At 40.7% G+C, this 22,935-nt stretch overlaps 1 protein-coding gene across 1 annotated transcript in view; it reads left to right on the plus strand.

Annotated features, from left to right (window-relative positions):
- Window positions 1–1,255: 1,255 nt before the first annotated feature.
- The window catches only part of NAPG (NSF attachment protein gamma), a 63,157-nt gene continuing 41,477 nt past the window's right edge, over window positions 1,256–22,935 (plus strand). Inside the window, exon 1 of the mRNA XM_049620439.1 lies at window positions 1,256–1,345. The gene's annotated coding sequence lies outside the window, so the exon portion shown is untranslated. The remainder of the gene's footprint in view (window positions 1,346–22,935) is intronic.

Consider the following 22,935-nt stretch of genomic DNA (forward strand, 5'->3'; position numbering starts at 1 on the left):
CACCAACTCTTTAAATATATCTTGAAAACAAAGATGGTGTTCAAAACAGTCCACACACACGTTGCCATGTTTTATTGTAACGTGGTAATCCCCCCTCCCCCTGTCCCTACAAGACTTACTAGGCACGTGGCAATGGAGTGCAGAAACCGACAGATGGCACCTCACTGGGCATTTCGGGACGCTGTCCTTGAAGGAAAACGCAGACCATCCCGAGGTGGTGGTATTGGGGCAAGGATGTGGGGTGGAAATACAAGCGAGAGTGGGTCCACTCTGACACACAGATTTTCTCTGCCCGGCACAGAACTTTCCGGCCATTTCGAGACATTGAAGCTTTCATGAATCCAAACATCTTTCGTAAGGATACCTCTGCGTCAAGAATAAATAAAGGTAGCTGGGGCAGATGTTTCTCACTGATTTCTGGGTTCATGAGAAAATGTGTAAGCACTCTTTCCTGAATCACGTGTCCTAAAGTACTAATGCTTTAAATCCCTGTGATGGTCCAAGAGTGTTTCCGGCTTGCAGGGTAAATGGTCTCTGAAGGTACGTGGGACTCCTATTTTATGATTGCCCCATTTCCCCGGTGTTCCAGCAGGCAGAAGTAAGTGACACTATCATGAGAAAAAAATACTGGGGGCGGGGGGGGGGCGGTTATGACCTCCAGCTTCTGCATTGACTGAGACGTGATGACGTTATGTCACATCGCTCACGTGACATAATCACATTACTCCAGGGGAGACCCGACACCAAGTTGTGCTCCACAAAGGGTGCCACACTGAGCAAACACAGCTCTTCTACTCCAATGCACGGCACACTGGGCAGCAGGTTGCAGGATCCGACCGGTGGGCACCCCCATGGTTGCCGTGGATTCCTTTTGGTCTCTTGGTGTCTCACATCTGCCACACAGTCACCTCTGAGAGCCCTACGCCCTCTGGAACACCACCTGAGAAATTCCACACCCCCTTCACTTAATCAATATTGTGTAGCTCTTACCTTAGAATTTAGAGGTTAGAGGGTTTGCAGGCACAGAGAGCAGAACTTTGCAGCCCCAGGCCTCCACGCCGCCGTGGCAACCGGTGGGTAAATCTTCATCCTCCTGAGCTGGAGGGGCTCCTGGCAGCTTGGTCAGCCGCTCAAGGACTGCTCTGGCCTTCTTATTCCTCCTGAAGTGTCTCCCTCTCAAGCGATATGAAAGGCTGAGAAAGATCCTCAGAAGGCTGGGAATTGTATTTCCTGAGGACTTTAGGCACTTGAGGCTCGGGCTTTTTCTGCAGCAGATAAGGCAACATAGGTAGGACGATTGAGAGGACGTATGTAACCTTCAGAAGATCAAGGTTATAACAAACAGGTGAGGGACACTGTGTATTAAGAAAGCTCATTTATGGGGGGCCTGGGTGGCTCCGTCGGTTCAGTGTCTGATTCTCGACTTGGGCTCAGGTTATGATCTCACGGTCAGTGGGATCAAGCCCCGTGTCAGGCTCTGCGCTGACAGCCCAGAGCCTGCTTGGGATTCTCTCTCTCTCCCTCTCTCTCTGCTCCTCCCCCATTCTCGTGCACGTGCTCCCTCTCTGTCAAAATGGATGAATAAACATTTCACAAATTTTTTTAAAATAAATACAGCTCATTTACAGAATATCTTCCTGTTCCCTAACTAAAATAGTCTGTGTTCTCATATGCTAGGCCCAGGGTAATGCATCTGCCCTGGAATCAGTTTGATGTCTTGAGATATCTCATTGAAACTGAGATATCTCATAGATGGAAAAATTAGGATATCGGTTGCATGTTGCAGTCTTACCCTCTCAGTCCCAGCATCACTTACGTAAAAGAAAATAGTTAACCAGCCTCGCAGTATTCTCAACTCATGGTGCCTAAGTAGAGCATTAAAAAAAAAAAAAAAAAAAAAAAAAAAAAAAAAAAAAAATTCCCTGAAAAGAGTGTGCAGTCTCGAAGCAAAAGAGAGTATATTGCATTGTATTAGAAGCAAGCAGCTTGTCCTGGGAAACTCGTATTCGCAAGAAAACACCTCTTCGCTATTGCTGCCTTGCTCTCCCTGGAAACAAAAGACACCTTAGGAACACATAGGGCTGCTTTGTCTTAAAATCCCTTTGCACAAATTAAGCTTTTGAAATGAATTCTCTTCCTAATATCAGATGGAGAGCACAGCAATACATGCACTGTGGGCCATTAAAAAGAAAGAACCTCGTTTATAGAGTTCTCTGCCACCTATGTAGAAAGAGAGGCAATCATCATCCAATTCCGGTGGACATCTTTATGCATTTTCAATGCTTTTTTGGCCCTTTATCAATGGGAAGATCTTTCTGTTTTTTTAACCGTGTGTATGTTTTGTCAACGTACAAATCAATTCTTCCCCATTACGTGTTCCAGATTCTATTGCCCATGAAATTTGACCAGGTGTTAAATGTTTATTAAAATAAGGCTAGCGAATAGCCTAAACAAGCATTAAACTGCCTGGAAACTTCGATCAGCTCTAGAGCAGAACAAAAAGGCGTTATTAATTTCATGTTATAGATGATGAAGGTGAAGCTCCCTGAGGTCAAGGATTTGGGAATCAAAGAGCTTTTAGTGAGCTGTTTTTTGTTTGTTTGTTTTTTTTCAATGCCCCAGCAGTTCAACCTGGTTTTCTCAAGCAGGCAGCCGTTTCTTGAATGCTCACCGAATATATTGCATCATAATTGGTTGTCTACATATATTGCTTTGTTTAATCTTCAACCTAGTACCACGCGTTGCAGTTTGGAGTTCTTGCTGAAAAGTCTGGTCATGGTTTGCTTGTCCTAATTCCCTACAAACAAACCAGTTTTTCTTTAGGGACTTTATCACCCACCCTTCCGGAACATGTGGAGACGCAGCAAGCAAAGGTTACGAAGCATATGTTAGTCCCCGATTTCAGGATAGAGAGAAAAGAGAGAATCGGGGGGCATTAGTCTCTGCTTTTAAGTTTGAGAGTGAAACTCCCAATCATTCCTCCCAGGATCAGGCTTGGGAAAGCCGAGGGAGCCTCTTTCCTCCCAGACAGAACAACCCATGCCCTCTTTGCAACAAGTGGGCCTTTTCAACTTCCAAACCTCGTCAGGCTTGAGTGGCGACCCTCGGTTCCTCAGCCAACCCAAAATGATTCCGTCCTGGTCTTTCCTGGTTGGTCCAAGGTCTACTAGACCAATGGGTAAAGGTGCCTTCAGGATGGGCTCCTCACACACGAGCACACACTTGATATTTAAGGTTCGAGGAACAGGTATTTGAGCCCCTCGGGTCAAGCCGGAGAGATATTTAATGCACTCAGTGAAAGTCCTTAGAAAAAGCATGTTGTGCATGGGAGGGATCCTCTGGGTAGAAGTACATGAACTAGCGTCCGTGCTCTCTGGGGCCAAAGTATATTTTAGGCCAACTTTCATCTTGGCCTTGGCTTATCACACAGTCCAGGAAAGCCACATCTGCCAGGGTGGCTAAATAGCCATTGTTCAGTCCATCACTCACTTCAGCTCTCCACTGTGCCTTTCAGTTCTGTCACCCAAGTCAAATATTCAGCCATTGCTCCCCTTTGTGGGGTGGTGTTATCAGCCAGGCCATAGCCTAGACATTTCAGGTATACAGGCTCACCTACGTCTTGAGGATGAAGTTCTCAGAAGCCATGCTCAGCAGGAGAGGCCCAGAGGAAAGTCCAGGGGAAGCACTCCATGGTAAGCTGAGCAGGGTAGTATCTGCTGGTTTCTCCAGGTCCAGATCTGGGCTCCACTCTTCCCTGCCTGGGTCCCCACACAGACGGCAGCCATGCACTCCCTGGCCATCCAACTGACTTCAGCCAATGGGGGTATAGGCAGGAGGAGAGGGGTGGGAGAGGGTGTGGAGAGGACTGGCTGGTAGGAGCCCTGGCTCTCTCCCCATTGGCTCACTTTGGTCAGCTGCCAGAGCCACGGCTCCTACCAGACAGTTCTCTCCACACAGCTGTCTTCTCTGCTCTCTCTGGAAACCATTCCTCCCACACCCTGCATGGCTCCCCACCAGGCTTGGCCCTCGTTGCTTGCCCTTCATTTTTGGTGCATTCCTTCGTAAATAACCTTCATTTCCCCCACTTTTGGTGACCAGCTTTGTTTTTCTATCTTTGTGGCACATCTGATCTCATTAGAGGGAACACATAAATATGCATTTGAATCTTTTTTTTTTTTTTTTTTTTTTTTTCAGACGATGCCTTAGCGCTTCTAGGACATCTGGGCGAATCTGGTGGCAGCCTTTCCAAGGAGCTGCCTACTTTCATAAGCAGTAAAGTCCTTCCTTACCTGACCCAATCTTCCGGGGCCCATGCCCACACATGTGGTGGCCCCTCACATTGCAGATCGCATTTCCATGGAGACAGGTTAACTGCTGGACAGGGGGAGGGGGCAAACAAGAAGAGGAGAGACGTGGACGAGAAGCTGAACTGCTCAGGTTCCATGAGGGCATGCTGAGTGAAAAATATTTTCCATATTACACAAACTTCACTCTCCACTTGGGGGAGGGGAGTAACTGATCATTTAATTCAGATCAGATTTCATGTTTTCACCCCAAGCTCTCTTCTATTTGCCTGCGTGCTCTATTAATCTTCCCGTAGGTGACTTACGTAGTCACTATGACTTTGAATTAGTTGACGCTTTTATTTTCAATATGAAGAGTTCAATGCCAAAACGTGGTATGTATTACATGTATTATTTTTTTATTATAGTAAGAAGATTGAGAATGTCTAGGCTTTTAACAGAATTTGAAATGTACAGGAAAGTATTGTGAACTATAGGCACGATGTTGTACAGCAGATCTCTAGAACTTACGTGTTTCGCATAACTGAAACTTTATGCCTATTGAAGAACAATAACCATTTCCCTCGCCCCACAGCCTCTGACAACCACTATTCCACTCTCTGGTTCTGTGCGTTTGACTATGTTGCATATCACATATAAATGCAATAATACAGCATTTGTCCTTCTGAGTGGCTTCTTACACTTAGCATAATGTACTTCTAGCTCATTCGTGTTGTCACATTTTGCAGGATTTCCTTCTTTTTTAATGCCGAGCAAAATTTCATGATGTGCATATACCCCATGTATCCATTTGTCTGTTGATGGACATTCAGGTTGTTTCTACATCTTGGTTATTATAAACAATGCCGCAGCGAACATGGTACAGATATCTTTGTGAGACAGTGATTTCATTTCTCTTGAACAAATAGGCAGAAGTGGAATTGCTGGGTCAGATGGCAATTCTATTTTTAAGGATCTGAGGAACCACCATATTAGTTTCCATGATGGCCGCACCATTTTACATCCTCATCAGCAGTTACAAGGGTTCCAATCTCTCCACATCTTCTCCAATAGTTGTTATCAGTTTGTTGTGGTGGTGGTGGTGAAGTGGTTTTATAAGGGCCATCTTAGCAGGTAGAAGGTAATATTTCATTGTGGTTTTTATTTGCAGGTCCCTAATGATTTTAGTGTACCCATTGGCAATTTGTATGTCATTTCGGAGAAATGCCTACTTAAGTCCTTTGCTCATTTTTTTTTAAATTAAAACTTTATGTTTTTAGAGCAGTTTAAGGTTCACAGCATAATTGAGGGGTAGGTACAGAGATTTCTCAGATGCTTCCTGCTCCCAGACATTCACAGCCTCCACCATTATCAACATCCTGGCACCCGAGTGGTGCATTTGTTAGGATAGATGAACTTATGTTGACCCACCATTATCACCCCAAGTCCATGGTTTTACATTACAGTTCACTCTTGGTGCTGTGCCTTCTATGGGTTTGGCCAAATGTACAGTAACATGTATCCATCATTCTGGTATCATACAGAGCATTTTCATTGCCCTAAAAATCTTCTGTGTTCCGCCTATTCATCTCTCCCCCATTCCACCCCACTAACCCCTGGCAACTATTGACCATTTTATCGTCTCCATAGTTTTGCATTGTCCAGAATGTCATGTCATTGGCTCATACAATATGTAGTTCTTTTCAGATTGGCTTCTTCACTTAGTGATATGCATTTAAGGTTCCTCCGTGTTTTTACATGGCTTGATAGATCATTTCTTTTTTGCTACTGAATAATATTTCATTTTCTAGATGTACCACAGTTGATTGATTCACACGTTGAAAAGCATCTTGGCTGCTTCTAAGTTTTGGCAATTATGAATCAAATTGTTATAAATATCCATGTGCAGGTTTTTGGCTAGGCATGAGTTTTCAACTCCTTTGGCTATATACCAAGGAGCATTCTTGTTGGAGCATACGGTAAGAGTATGTTTAGTTTTGTAAGAAACCATCAAATTGTCTTGCAAGTGGCTGTACCATTTTGCATTCCCTCCAGCAATGGGTGAGAGTTCCTGATGTTCCACATCCTCACCAGCATTTGGTGGTGTTCATTCTAATAGCTGTGTAGTGGTAGTTGTATCTCATTGTTTTAATCTACATTTCCCTGATGACATATGATATGGATCATCTTTTCATATGCTTCTTTTCCATCTGTATATCTTCTTTGATGAGGTGTCCATTAAGGTCTTGAGCCCGTTTTTTAAATTGGACTTTTTGTTTTCTTATTCTTTGGTTTAAATAGGTTTTTTTTTTTTTTTTTTTTTGGTATATTTTGGATAACAGTTCTTTATCAGGTGTTTATTTTGTAAATATTTACTCCTAGTCTGAAGCTTGTCTTCTCATTCTGTTGACATTGTATTTCACAGGGCAGAAGTTTTTAATTTTAATGAAGTCCAGCTTATCAATTATTACTTTTTTGTGTGTGTGGATCATGCCTTTGGTATTGTATCTAAAAAGTCATTGCCCTACCTAAGTTCATCTGGGTTTTTTTCCTGTGTTATCTTCCAGGAGTTTTATGTTTTACCATTAGGTCTATGATTCATTTTGGGTATTTTTGTAAAGCGGAAATGTCTGTGTCTAGGTTCATTTTTTTTTTTTTTGCATATGGATGTCCAGTTGTTCTAGCACCATTTGTTGATACATTGTATTGCCTTTGTTCTTTTGTCAAAGATCAGCTGAGTACATTAATGTGAGTCTATTTCTGGGCTCTCTGTTCTGTTCCATTGATCTATTTGCTTATCCTTTCCCCAGTACTATACTGTTTTGGTTACTGTAGTTTTAAAGTAAATCTTGAAGTCCAGTAGTGTCAGCCCTCCAACTTAGTTCTTCAATATTGTGTCAATTATTCTGGGTCTTTTGCCTTTCTACATAAATTGTAGAACCCATTTGTCAGTATCCACAAAATAACTTGCTGAAATTTTGATTGGGTGTGCACTGAATCTGTAGATCAATTTGGGAAGAACTGACATCTTGAAACTATTGAGTCTTCCTATCCATGAATATGGAATGTTTCTTCATTTATTTAGCTATTTTATTTTATTCCTCAGAGGTTTGTAGTTTTCCTCATATAGATCTTGTACATATTTTATTTGATTTATACCTAAGGATTAATTTTTTTAGAGTGCTAATGTAAATGACGTTGTATTTTTAATTTTAAATTCCACTTGTTTGTCGCTACTATGTACGAAAGTGATTGACTTTTGTATATTACTCCTATGTCCCAACAACCTTTCTATAATCACCTATTAGTCCCAGAAGGTTTTTGTTGATTCTTTCAGATTTTCTACACAGATGACCATGTCAACTGTGAACCCAGTTTTATTTCTTCTTTCCCAATCCGCATGTATTTTATTTCCTTTTCTTGCCTTTTTGCATTAGCTACAACTTCTAATATGATATTGAAAAGTGATGGTGAGAGGGGATGTCCTTGCCTTGTACTTGGTTTCAGTGGGAAAGCTTCCAGTTTGTCACCATTGGAGATGATGTTTGTTGTAGGTTTTCGTAGGTAGTCTTTATCAAGTTGGAGACTTAAGTCCTCTATTTCTAGTTTAGTGAGGATTTTTATCATGAGTGGATGTTGGATATTGTCAAATACTTTTACTGTATCTATTGATGTGATCATGTGATTTTCCTTTTTTTTTTTTTTTTTTTTTTTTTTGCTCTATTGGTGTGATGGATTACATTTATTGATTTTCAAATGTTGAACCAGACTTGCATGCCTGAAATAAATTCCACTTAATTATTGTGCATAATTTTTTTCATTGTTCATTGTATAATCAGGATATTTATTTCTTTTGCTCTTGGATTGTAAGAGTTATATTTTTAAAATATTAACCTCTTGTCAGATTCATAGTTTGCAAATATATCCTCTAATTTCATAGCTTGTTTTTTCATATTAGAATGAACTTAACTAAGAAAGCAAAAGATTTACACACTGAAAATTATAAAACATTGATGAAAGAAATTAAAGACACAATAAATGGAAAGACATCCAGCTCATGGAGTGGACAAATTCATGTTGTTAAAATGTCCATACTAGCCAGAGAGATCTACAGATTCAATGTAATTCCTTCAAAATCTCAATGGCATTTTTTGCAGAAATAGAAAAAATAATACTAAAATATATATGGAACCACAAAGGACCCTGAAGAGCCCAAGCTATCTTGAGGAAGAACAAAGCTAGAGGCATCATACTCCCTGATTTCAAAATATATACAAAGCTACAGTAATTAAAACAGTGTGGTATTGGTATAAAGACATAGACCAATAGAACAGAATAGAGAGCCCAGAAATAAAGTCAGACTTATACAGGAAGTCATCTTTGACCAGGGCACTAGAAATACATGGGAACAGCCTCTTCAACAAATGATTCTGGGAAAACTGGATATCCACACCCAAAAAAATGAAATTGGACCCTTCACCATATACAAAGTTCAAATAAAAATGGATTAAAAGCTTAAACATGTCACCTGAAACTGTAAAATTCCTAAGAAGAAAACATATAGAGTATCTTCATGATATTGGTCTTGGCAATTATTTCTTGAATGTGACTCCAAAAGCAAGGGCAATAAAAGAAAAAATAAATCAGTAGCCTGCATCAAACTCAAAAGCTTCTGCAGAGCAAAGGAAACAATTAATAGAATAGAAAGGCAACCTATGGAATAGGAAAAAAAAATTACAAATCATATATCTAATTAGGGGTTAATATTCCAAGAAATATAAGGTATAAGGAATTACTACAACTCAGTAGCTAAACACAAAGGAAGTAACTTAATTTTCAAAATAGGCACAGTACTGGAATAGACATTTCTCCAAAAACAATATTACATTTTATATTGTCTTTTCCTTGACTTTTTCTAAACTTTTTAAAAATTACTTTCTTTGCCATGGAAACGGCTGAATGATGTCACAGACAGATTCCATAAACATGGAAGTTCAGACTTCACAAAGAGTTGGTCAAAGATGAGAAATGGCTCTGATTTCCAAATACAAATCATTTCAATGGCCAAAAAAACAAAGTCCCTGGTACGATAAAATGCATTCTCTAAAGAAACTTCTTTGAGTGTGTTCCAGTACAAATGTCTATCTACAGTATTCATAGCAAACTCTAGCCAACCTCTGCATTTCCTTATTAGCTTGAAACTAAATGGCAGGAAACACCCAGGGGCACCAATAACACTTCAGAATCTTGTGCCAATTCCAAACTGGGTAGACAGTACTATGAAGCTAGTTTCTGGATACTTTGAAAAATTCCATTGAAATGAGAGATAACAAACTTGAAAGGCAGGTCCCTTTTTTGCATCAATAAATAAAACATCAAAGTGATGATCGAGCCAAAGATCCAAAGAAGTCATGTGCAATTTTCAGCATAATAAAGCAGTGAATATGAATTCAAATGAGCAGTCTGATTCAAAACAAAACAAAACAAAACAAAACAAAACAAAACAATACTTTCTATTTCTGGAGCAACCTTTCTTCTAAGGAATGAGGTAGGCAATAACATCACTGTACTATGCCCAATTGTTCATTTGTGCCTAGTTTCTGATCATTTTTCCAGACAACAGAGAGCCAAGAAGTTAACTTTCCAGTCGCCATTCACTCAAAAAGCACCAGGATGTTGGAGAAAATGGTGATGACAAAAATAATTACAAGCTAATAGGAACTCTGCAAGCCCCAAGTGTTTGTGGTAATACATAAATTTAAGGAAGAGAATGTCTAGCCTCTTACCTTTAGCTGACCCTTCTAATGATTTGTAAGCGATCCCGAAAGTCACCGATCTTGCCCTGGAAACTATTTTCTCCTTTTTGCTGTTTCCTCTGGGCGGGTTGGCCAGAACTGCCATCATTTCCTGTAGCCCTTCCCTGAGCATCTGTGCAAGACATCCAGTGGGAAGACCACAGGCTTCGGAGCCAAGCAGACCCGCATCTGAATGCCTGCTCACCCACTGCCCACTTGCCCTCTTTGAGTAAGTCCTTCAGCTTTTCTGTGTTCAGCTTCTGCATTCATATAATGAGAAGCCTAACCCGGTGGGATAGAAATGTTTATAGCAGACCTGCACTTATCAGTGTCCTGGATTTGTGGACTGTCCGGTTCCCTCCAGAAAATATCCTGGAGGCCTGGCTGGTGCTCAGGGCTTGCTTCAGCACCTTGCTTCTCAGAGTGTGGACCACGAACCAGCAGCATGGCGTCCCCTGGGAGTGTGTTAGCAATGCACATTCCCAGGCCCCATTCCAGACCTCCTGAATCAGAATCTGCATTTCAGTAAGATCTCTCTCTAGGTGATTCCTGTGCACAATGCAAGCTCGAGAGGTGTGACTAACTTACTCTCTAGTACACTCAGCACTTCTGCTGCTACCAACTGACTTGTGTGCTCATTGACGAGTTGTTTTAATCCCCACGCTTATTTGCACATGCTCTTCTTCTTGTTGTCATTATATAAATAACTTCATGGGGCGCCTGGGTGGCTCGGTCGGTGTGGCGTCCAACTTCGGCTCAGGTCATGATCTCCCGGTTCCTGAGTTCGAGCCCCACGTCAGGCTCTGTGCGGCCAGCTCGGAGCCCGGAGCCTGCTTCGGATTCTGCCTCTCTCTCTCTCTCTCTCTCTCTCTGCTCCTCCCCTGCTCATGCTCTGTCTCTCTCTGTCTCAAAAATAAATAAAAACATTTAATAAAAAAATTTTTTAAATAACTTCAAAGCTGAATTTTAAAAGGATAGAAAAGAAAGAAATTCATAAACAACTTATTTTTAAAAACTTCAAAAGAGAACTGTCATGGCCATGAAATCCACATTGAATGTGTTGGGAAGACAGTATAAAAAGGGAATGAAAATGTGCTGCTGAGTAAGGCATGAATAAGGCAACTTTCTGGGTGGGATGGTGGGATGGCAGGACTGTGAAAACTTCAGAGATGAGTACTTGGACCCTGGCTTCTAAGTGTTTGCAACTGAATATTGACAAGGCAACAGAAATGACTTCCATCCGAGGCAAGATGTTATCGGTGCATTTGCAGAGTTGTTCACTTTCAGAAAAATATGACAATGAAGTTTAGACGATATCTATAATTTACCATTTGAACAGTAATGATTTTTAAAAATTGTTTAACATTATTTACTTTTGAGAAAGAGACAGAGCAGGAGCAGGGGAGGGGCAGAGAGAGAGGGAGACACGGAACGCGAAACAGGCTCCAGGCTCCGAGCTGTCAACACAGAGCCCGACGTGGGGCTCAAACCCACGAACTGTGAGATCATGACCTGAGCCGAAGTTGGACGCTTAACCGACTGAGCCACCCAGGCGCCTCTGAATTAATAATGATTTGATTTGTGTTTAAAGTCATGTAACTTAAATTTTTTCATTTTAACCACTTTATAAAGTGCACTGGTCAGTGGCATTCAGTACATTCACAATGTTAGGCAACCATCACCGCCATTTAGTTCCTGAGCATTTTCATCACCTCCAAAGGACACCAATACCCTTTAAGTAGTAGTTCCTGTTACCTGCTTCCCCCAGCCCCAGGCAATCACTCATCTGCCTTCTGTCTCTATGGATTTGCCTATTCTAGAGATTTCATCTGAATGGAATCCTCCAATATGTTGCTTTTTCTGCCTGGCTTCTTCATCCAGCATGTTCTCTAGATTCATCCATGTTGTGACATTTATCAGTACTTCATTCCTTTTTGTGGCTGAATAATATTTCATCGCATACCGCATTTTGTTTAGTCATTCATTATTCATTCATTTGGGCTGTTTCCAACTTTGGTCTATTGAAAATAGTGCTATTATGAGCATTTGTGTGCCAATTTTTATCTGAACACCTGTTTTAAATTCTTTTGGGCTTTTTCCCAGGAGTAGAATTTGCCAGGTTATAGAGTAATGTTTAACTTGTTGAGGGACAGCTGTGTCATTTTATGTTCTAACCAGCATCGTGGGAAGATTTCAATTTCTCTATACCCTCGCCAACACTTGTTATTTCCCTTTTTCTGTTATTGTTGTTATAGCCATCCTAGTGATTGTGAATTGGTATCTCACTGTAGTTTCAACTTGTATTTCCCTAATGACTATCGATGTTGAGCATCTTTTCATGTGCTCAGTGGCCATTTGTATGTCTCCTCTGGAGAAATGTCTATTCCAGTTTTGGAACATTTCGAATTGGGTTGCTTGTATTTTAGTTGTTGAGTTTTAAGAGTCCTTTACATATTTTGGATCCTAGACCTTGACTGAGTACATGATTTAACAAATATTTTCTCTGATTCTGTGGCTTTTCCTTTTTTTGTTGATTGTGTTCTTTGATTCACAAAAATTTTTCATTTTGATGAAGTTCAATTTATGTTTTCTTTTCTTACATATACTTTTGATATTATATGTAAGAAATCATTGCCAAATCTAAGGGTCATAAAGATTTAGTCCTACCTTATCTTCTAGGATTTTCATAGTTTTAAACACCATTTTGCATTAATTCTTGTATATGGGGTGAGATAGAGTTCCAACTTCCTTCTTCAGCACAATTTGTTGAAGAGATTATTCTTTCCCCATTGAATGATCTCAACAGACATGTTGAAAAATAGATGTATAGGTCATTTATAAAGCCTCAATTCTATTCCATGACCTATATGAATATGATCTCATGTATACCTTTATTTATGGTGTATCCTTATGCCAATACCACATTATTTTGATTACTGTAGCTTTGTAGTAAGTTTCAAAATTAAGAAATATGAGTACTGCAGCCTTACCCTTTGTTTTGACTGTTTAGGGTGCCCTGCAATTTTGTATAAACTTCAGGATTGGCTTTCCCATTGCTGCCAAAAAAGCCTCTTAGAGTTTTGATAGGAATTGCAGCAGATCTGTAAATTGCTTTGGGAAATACTGCCACCTTGACAGTATTACATCTTCCAACCCATGGACACAGCAGACTTTCCACTTACCTAGGTCTTCTAGAACTTCTTTCAACAATATTTTGTGGTTTTCAGTGTACAAGTCTTGTACCTTTTCAGTTAAGTTTATTCCGAACTGTTTCATTCTTTTTAATGTTACTGTGAAAATGCAATTGCTTCCTTAATTTCCCTTTAGATTGTTTATTGCTAATGTATAGAAATGCAATTGGTTTTTGTGTGTTGATCTTGTGTCCTGCAACTTGCTGAATTCATTTATGAGCCCTAATCATTTTCATAAGGATACTGTAGGATTTTACATAGGATTATGTCATCTGTGAATATGGATAGTTTTCTTTCTTTCTTTATGATTTGAATGTCTTTTATTCCTTTTTTTTTTTTTTTTTTTTTTTTTTTTTTTTGCTTAGTTGTTCTGGATATAACAATCAGTAAAATTTTGAAGATAAGGGTCCAAAGTAGGCATCCTTGTCTTGTTCCTGATACTAGCAGGAAAGATTTCAGTTTTTCATCATTGGGTGTGATGTTAGCTGTGGAGTTTTTCATAAATGTCCACTGCCATTTTGAGGATGCTCCCTTCTATTTCTAGTTTGTTGAGTGTTTTTATGATGAAAAGGTAGTGGATTTTGTCAAATGCTTTTACTCCATCAATTGTGGTGATTGTGGGGCTTTTTTTCCTTCTTTGTTCTACTAATGTAGTGCATTCAATTGATTAATTTTCTTATATTGAACCACCCACCCTTGCATTTCTGAGATAAATCCCACTTGATCATGATGTTTATGTGCAGTATGCTGCTGGGTTCAGTTTGTTAGTGTTTTATTGAGGATTTTTTAGTCTGTAGTCATGGGGGATGTTGGTCTATCATTTTCTTTTCTTGTAATATCTTTGTCTGGCTTCAGTATCAGGGTAATTTTGGCCTCATAGAATGAGTTAAGAAGTATTCCTTTCTCTTCTATTTTTTAAAGCACTTGAGAAAGCTTTGCTTTAATTTTTTTAATATTTGGTAGAATTCACCAGTGAAATCATCTGGTCCTGGGATTCTCTTTATTGGCAGGGTTTTTTCTTTTTTTTTTTTTTTTTTTTTTATTATTACTGATTTAATCTCTTGTTATATAGGTCATTGAGATTTTCTATTTCTTCTTCAGTTAGTTTTGGTAGTGTGCTGTTTCTAGGAATTTGTTCATTTCATCTAGGTAATCTCATTTGTGATGTACAAGTTTTCATAGTATTGGGTTTTTTTATTTTTTTTTTAATTTTTTTTTTCACGTTTATTTATTTTTGAGACAGAGAGAGACAGAGCATGAATGGGGGAGAGTCAGAGAGAGGGAGACACAGAATCTGAAACAGGCTCCAGGCTCTGAGCACAGTCAGCACAGAGCCCGACGCGGGGCTCGAACTCACGGACCGCGAGATCATGACCTGAGCCGAAGTCGGCCGCTCAACCGACTGAGCCACCCAGGCGCCCCTCTAGTTATATTTTCATTATTGATTTCTACTTGCATTCCATTGTAGGTGGAGAAGATAATTTGTAAAATTTCAGTCTTTTTAATTTTAATGATAGTTGTTTGTGGCCTAACATGTGGCCACCCTGGAGAATGTTCCATGAGTACTTGAGAAGAATGTGTATTCTACTATTTTTGCATAGTGTGTTCTATACATGTCTATCAGTTTTATCTGTCTGCCATCTATATGTATACTCACGTTTTTTAAATAACTGATATCTTTTCAAAATCATGACATGGTTCACATATGTAGAAGTATTTAAAATGCAGAAAAGAAATAAAAATGAAAATATTCAGTTACACAACAACCCAGAATTATAATCTCAATATTTTGAAAAAAAATTCTTTTGGTCCAGGTGGGTGGAGTGTCCCAAGAAGCCAACAGGGCTCAGTTAGAGCCTGCAGGATATGCTATGTGACTGCATGTGTATAGGGGAAGTAAGTGTGGGTCCTGATGGAGGGGCAGGGAGAAGATGGGCTGAGATGAGCTTAGTGTAGGGGCAGCTCAGAGAATGGTGAAATCAGGCCTGGGATGCTACAGCCATGACTGCTCTTCCCAGAGGAAGTCCAATCTCATGGGATCTTGGAAGTTCTATGGGGGCTGGCAGGGGGCTCCTAGGATGAGGAACTCCTGGGTGTTCTGAGTGCCCAAGGCTCCTTGTCCCAGATTCATCTGTAAGGAGTCTGACTCCGACTACCTATCAGGCAGATCCAATTTTTATTCTCAGCACTTTAAATGTGTCATCCAATTGCTTTCTGGCCTTCACAGTCTCTGACAAGGAATAGATGGTTAATCTATTGAAGATCCCTTGAGTGTGACGAGCCTCTTGTCTCTTGCTGCTTTCAAGATTGTTGCTTTGTCTCTGGCTTTACACAGTTTGATTACAATGTGTCCCTGTGCATCTCTGAGTTTATTCTACTTGGAGTTCATTGAGTTTGCTGGATGTGGAGATTGATGTCTTTCATCATATTTGGGGAATTTGGGGCCATTATTTCTTCAAATATGTTTGCAGTCTCTTTCCCTTTCTTCTCTCCTTCTAGGACCCTCATTATGCATGTATAGGTATACTTCATGGTGTTCTATATGTCTCTTCTGCTCGGTTCATTTTTATTCATTCTTTTTTTTCTACTTCTCAGACTTTCAACTGGATAATTTCAACTGACATATCTTCACATTCACGGATTCTTTTTTCTGCCTTTTCAAATCTGTTACTGAACTCCATGAGTGAACTTTTCATTTTAGTTCTATTTTTAAGCTCCAGAATATTTTTTGGCTTCTTTTTATAATTTTTACTTTTTTATTTATAGTCTCTATTCGGTGGGACATAATTCTCCTGGTTTCTTTTAGTTCTTTGCTCTTGGTTTCCTGAGCATATTTAAGAAAATGGCTTCAAAATCTTTGTCTAGTAAGTACAATGCCTGGGTTTAATAATGGACAGTTCCTCTTAATTTCTTTTTTTCCTTGTGATTAGATCCTATTTTCTTTTTTCTTTACATGCCTCATACATTTTTATTGCAAATTGGGTATTTTGAATTCTATAACGAGACAACTTGAGATCAGATTTGCTGCTTTGTCTAGGGCTTGCTGCTGCTGTGTGTTATGCGTTAAGAGTTGCTTGCTTAGTGACTTTTCTAAGTTAGTTTTATAAAGAATGTATTCTTTGTTACCCAGGGTCACTGATTGTTCTGTTAGTTGTGTCATTAGACAGTCTTCCTTAAATGCCTGGAAAAAAAAAATCCTGGGTTTGCAGATGGCCTTTTGCTGGGACACTCTTTCCACATTTAGCCAGGCCATTGACAAATTTGTCTTAACCTTCATTTCCTGCTTATCCGGAGCCTAATGGTCAGCCCGAGGGTGGCCAAAGTTCAGGGTCTTCTCAGGTCTTTCCTGAACACGTATCTAGTCCTGGGCATGGCTTTCTAAATTCCTTGGTACACGCAGGAGCTTTTTAAAGCCCTTGTTTCCCCATGCTGTCTCTTTCCGAGACTTTACCTTCTTTGGCTTTTTGGTCTGTCTGCTGCTTGCCCTTTGGTGGGTGGCTTCTGCTCATGTGTTTTCCTTTAAATGCATTTGACAAATGCTACCTAGGCATCCCTGAGGAAGCTCTAAGGCAGGAAAATAAAGGTTATTCACCACCCTCCACCACCCCCACCCTGGCACCGATGCTCAGGGAGCCAGCAGACAGATCAGTACCTGCAAACACACTTCTCTGATAACAAGGCCCACACTGCTCCCGCTGGTTGGTGCAAGCTGCATCAGGGACTCATGGCTGCTGCCATGCTGGGGCATGGATGGTCATGGGCAGGTAAGTACAAATACCCCCATTATTTCTTATTGAATTTCAGTAGCTTCCTTCTTCTTTAATCATTCCCCAGTTGTTGCAAGTTTTTAAATTATATTCCAGAGATCCAAAAAGTTAATTCTGACAGGTTTGGCTAGCTTAATTGTTGCTTTAGTGAGGGAAGGTAGTTTTAGACTTCTCTACACTACCATTTTTCAGTCATTCAATAATGTTTTAACCTAAACTTTTCTCCAACGGTTACTTCTGTGTCATATTTAATAGCACAATTTATGCCGATCCCAGAAGGACTTTGCCAAAAGTCCAAAATCTTGCCACACCTCTGAATCAAATTTTCTTTACGTATTTTCTTGATGGGCATTGACTTAGGATCAATTCCATATTTTTTAATATCCCTGATTGCCTCAAGATAAAATCTATCTATTTATTGACCATGTCTTAAAAACTCAAGCCTTCCTTCCTTCTAAGACATTTTAGGATCTGGTTCATTGAAATAATATATTGTTTGAAAACAACAAGCTGGAGACGAATACTGCTTTATTATGTTCTAACTCTCAGAAAAGACTCAAGAATAACTGTTGGCAATGGGAACTTGGCTCTTTATAGTTTTCGTATTATTTTTGGCACATTTTGTGTGACTTGTGACTTCACAGCCTTGCCCCACAATCTGTGATTCTATCTATAGTCTTTTTGCCAGGCACTCTGGCAAAATGAAAATAGCTCTCACGCAAAATTCTACCACGCGTACGAATATCTATTTACAAGTATAAATATGGTTATTCAACCTGTTCTTGTAAGGTCTGTGAAGTCCCGGCATCTTCCTCCATGCAAATTACATATCCTAACTGCTTTATTACTAGCAGCTGTTTCACAACACAGTGGTACATGCAGCTTAGCTAATCTTAGATGGCATGACTTAAATCAATTATCCTAGAGTTCACTTATTTTTATATGGCCACCATTATGTAAGCCAATCTCCAGGCTCTGCCCTTACACCATTTAAGCAACAGCAAATATATTGCAACAAATAGAGAATGTTCTACACAACGAAACTTTGAATCTATCTAGTCCCACCACATATCCCATGCAGTGAGCCCCTCGATCCTGTAACTGCTCGGGACATCCAGTGTTAGCTCAAACACTTTCAGAAACATTGCTCAAATCTCCCAAGGCTTCCCATTCCATTCTAAACACTTGAAATTCTTTTTATTTTTTTATTTTTTATTTTTTAATATTGATTCATTTATGAGAGACAGAGAGCACAAGCAGGGTAGGGGCAGAGACAGGGAGACACAGAATTGAAGCAGGCTCCAGGCTCTGAGCTGTCAGCACAGAGCCCGACGCGGGGCTCGAACTCACAAGCTGTGAGATCATGACCTGAGCCGACGCCAGACGCTTAACCGACTGAGCCACCCAGGCGCCCCTAAACACTTGAAATTCTTAAAAACTTTCTCATATTGAGTTAAAACGAATATGCTCCTACCCATGGCCTTAGTTTTGTCAGAATAAACTATAGTCTTCCTTGACTTGATACGCTTCCAAATAACTATTCTTTCCAATTCTGTTCTCTGGTAGTTTCTTCACACTTTCCTAATAGACTTGGATACAGTGCTAAAAATCACTTCTTTATTCTTTCTCCTTCAGTTGGCGTCAGTCTCACAAATTAACATTTCTCTTAAAATACTGAAAGGACTGTCAGAGATATTTAGATGAATAGACCAATGAAACTAATATTAGTACCCATGCTTCCCCTATTCTAAGCCAGTTCTGGTGGTTATCAGTAAGTTACAGTTTTAAATATAGGACTTGCATTCATTTTTGGCATTGGTGTCCTGCAAGATTTAGAAGCTAGAGTTGTCTCTTTTGAGTTGTAGAGTGTAGAAATGTAAGGACTCAATTGCTCTGGGAATTTGAGAAGATTCCAAGTTGTTTCACCCAGAAATGATGGATGTCTGCATTTGTTCTGTCTCCCTAGAAGCTCTACCAGTGCAACTCCAGCATCACCTCCTCTGGTCTGGCATCTGACATATGCACTGTATGTCATATTTCATGAAGACAGTGGCTAAAATGTTTTACCTTTGACAGACTCCATGCTTATCAAAGCTCACAAACAACACTTAATTATGGTGGAAGAACGAGATGAGTGTGTGGGACAAGACACTATCCCCGGAAGGCAGGACCCCTGAGTTTCGTTTCCATAAAGGATCAAGAAGTTTCAATGGGTCAAGAATTTGATGTATTTTCAGGGGAAGACAAAATAGGGAACATCACCTTGGCCTGATAGCGACTGGTTGTATTTGAAGCAGGGGAGGGGTTATAAAGTTATATTTTGCCTATCTTAGTGCTTTATTATTTGTGCTTTTGAAGCTTTGATCTTACTGCATTACTTTAGTATGGTTAAATTGTTGGAGTTCCTTAATGTGCAATCAATGTTTCTTCATTTACTTATTCATATCCCACTATATTCCCAAAATGATTCAAGGCAGCTTACGGAAATACCTACAATTCAACAAGACCAAATGAAATGTAAAAATAGCTGAGTGCATCTGAGCAAACAGAATGTAGGGCTACAAAAACAAGAACAATCCGGACGTGACAGGGTATTCTCAGGAGGTGCTGGCAAACCTCAGCTCCTCACTTAGAGGGGAGCCATATTGAATGCCAGGCTTTCTAGACGCCAAAGAGGCAACATGACTTAAAATCTCAAGTGACTTAAACAAGTTAATTGCTCAGGAACAAAAGAACAACTATTTCTGAAAGCAGAGATTCTTCTTTGGAAAACTTACTCAATAAAGAAGAATCTGCTTGTTTATTCCTCAGTCTAGTCATTTCCATTGAGGAATTTGAAAGCTAGACCATCTTGGCACCTAGTGAGCTGGCTACCTTTTTGTGTATTTTTTAGAAGGTGAAGTAAGGATGTCTGTGTTGCATACCCCAGGTCTACGCACCATTTAGTCCCAGTATGGAAGCTTTCACTTAAATTTGAAGCCCTGGGTCCGTCTGAAATTAGCCTTCTCTGGTGCAGGGATCTTTAGGAAACATACTTCTCTTATTTGTGTGTACCTTTGATGTATGTGGCTTTCATGTTCAATTACTGTGTTAAACACAGTGGTCTTCCTTTTCAGGGCTTTGTGTAGCAAAAGTTGACTTTCATCCTTCGGTTAAATCTAATTAAGAAAATCAACTGAAGGAACTTCCCATAAAAGTGAGATGTTATTGTGTGCTAATGAAAGGCAGATTGTCCTCTTGTTACCCTAGTCATAAACACAAAGCTGCATTCCCATCAAAGGGTCATAATTATCTGTCCCCAGAGCGGTCCCACAATTATGGCATTCTATTGTCAGGTGTCAATGAAGGCCCGAACACGCAGTCCGCATGCAGAGTACCTTCTGCTGAATAGTTGACATGACAGTCTTGGTTAAGCTTATCCAACTTTAAAACCCTAAATGGCTCTACTTGTTTATAGCAAAACCATTTATTGTGTGGCCTCCATGTGGAAGGGTCCTTGCGTTTTTATACATCCAAGGGTGTTCTTGGAAAAACTTTGGGAGGGTGGAGTGGGAGTTAAGTGGCAACACAGAGTTCTGCTTACTGTCCCCACAGCTGGAGGGGCTCAGTGAGGCCAGCCAGTGGGCCTTCTCTCTCCACCAGCCCTAATTGCATCAACCTTGCCCTCCTTCACCCCAGTTTTCTCACCGAACGATTGGCAGGACGGAGTCCTTTTGTCCATCCCTCCTGCCTAGATAGTCTACCCCAGACCAATTGCATCAGACCTTGGTGGTATCTCTTTATGAAGAGTCAGCTGGATCTCAGAGCCATGGCATGGCATCCAAAACACTAAGGATGGAATTTTTCTTTCACTTGATCACAAACCATTCTCTTGTCTTACCCATAGGTGATGGGCCTTCCAGAGCTGAGTTCCTCAGATGCCCACTGTCCACCCTCTCTTATCTTGCTTTCTTCAGTTCTCCTTTATCTTCTTACAGAGGGTTATTTTTTAAGTCCTCAATCCAGGCCAATCTCTTCTCAAAGAAAACCCTGCTATTGCTAAGACAGGGATGTGTGTGTGTGTGTGTGTGTGTGTGTCTATATGTGTGTGTTTCTGTGTTTCTCTCTCTCTCTCTCTTTCTCTCTCTGTGTATGCATCTATGGGTGTGTGAATCTGTATGTGTGTGTCTGTGTGTCTGTGTTTTGCATCACAAAGCTTTTCCTTTGTCTTATAAAACAGTGTCCTAGGCTTTAATCAGAGATGCTTTCTTGGCTGGGTCACAGCTGCCCCCAAACAGCAGGAGAAGGAGTGGTCTCTAAGTGAGTTCAAAACCAGTTAAAAAGAGCCTCCTTCATATCCTCCTCACCGTCTTCACTGGCATGAACTGGGGCAGGTTTCATCACCAGAAGCAAGCATTGCACCACAAGATAAGCTTTTATTTTGAGGGAGAGAGAGAGTGTGTGTGTGTGTGAGTGGGGGAGAGGCAGAGAGAGAGGGAGAGAGAGAGAGAGAATCCCAACACGGGATCCTGACACCGGGCTCAAATGCACAAACCATGAGATCATAACCTGAGCCGAAATCAAGAGTCAGACACTTAACCAGCTGAGCCGCCCGGGCGCCCCTGAGCACTATTTTTTTTTAACTGTAGCGTCCAACCCTTCCCTGGAATTTCTTCCGATCTAAGAGTAACCCAAATTAGACTCTTTCCTTCTTCCATTCCCTTCTACCCGTAAGAGCGTCTCCTCTGCTGGGGGGCACCTGGGTGGCTCAGTCAGTTAAACGTCTGACTTCTGCTCGGGTCATGATTTCACAGTTCATGAGTTCAAGCCCCACGTTGGGCTCTCTGCTGCCAGCCTGTCAGCGCAGAGCCTGCTTCGAATCCTCTGTCCCCCTCTCTCTACCCCTCCCCCACTTGCGCTCTCCCAAAAATAAATACTAGAAAAAAAAGAGTTTCCTCTGTTCATCTTCATATAATTGTAATATCCACATATAAGTAATTGATCATTTAAAAGCCAGTCATTCTAAAGAATAACCTTCAAATGGGAAAAATACCAGAGTTGTTAACCGGAATATGTCTTTCCCTTGAATTCTTATATTATTATTTCTCAACCTTTTCTGCCAACTTTGCAGTATTTGAGAAGTAACCTGTGACATGCCGATGAAGCATCATGTATTCGGTCGATAGGTACTCAGTGCTTGGCTGCTCAGAGGTCCATATCCCCACCCAAAGTTTAGCTGGGGCTCATGGGCACCAGGGCCTGTCTCTGTGAGCTGCAGGGTGCTCTCTTCCCTAGAATCTTGTCTCCTTAACTTTTCCCTGAGCTGTTTGAGATTACGCCCATGCTCATCCCTCTCTCCTCTCCCACACCCGCCCCCTGGTAGGCTCTATCTCCTCCGCAGCTACTTGTAATTTTAAAAATATGTTATTTAGGGGGCACCTGGGTGGCACAGTTGGTTAAGCGTCCGACTTCGGCTCAGGTCATGGTCTCGTGGTCCGCGAGTTCGAGCCCCACGTTGGGCTCTGGGCTGTCAGCTCAGAGCCTGGAACTTGCTTCGGATTCTGTGTCTCCCTCTCTCTCTGCCCCTCCCCCCCCCCATACTCTGTCTCTGTCTCTCAAAAATAAATAAACATTTTTAAAAAATGTTAAATGTTATTTAGTATCTGACACTTTTGCTACAGAGTGAGTTCCTCCAGGGTAGGGATGGTGCCTGACTGGCCCATGCTGTTTCCGTATCAGCGGACCTTAGTACTTTGCAAACATGTTCTAGATGAATACGTGAACATTGAATGTACCGTCTGGTTTCCCCACCAACCATAAAGCCTCGCTTTATTAAAAACTTCCCCAGAAAGAATTCAAGGTCACAGAATGCTACAAAATTTGAAAATAAACAAACTTCATCGTAGCTCTGGCAATACAA

The sequence above is a fragment of the Panthera uncia genome (genome assembly GCF_023721935.1).
Source record: "Panthera uncia isolate 11264 chromosome D3 unlocalized genomic scaffold, Puncia_PCG_1.0 HiC_scaffold_8, whole genome shotgun sequence".
In the NCBI taxonomy this organism is placed as follows: domain Eukaryota; kingdom Metazoa; phylum Chordata; class Mammalia; order Carnivora; family Felidae; genus Panthera; species Panthera uncia.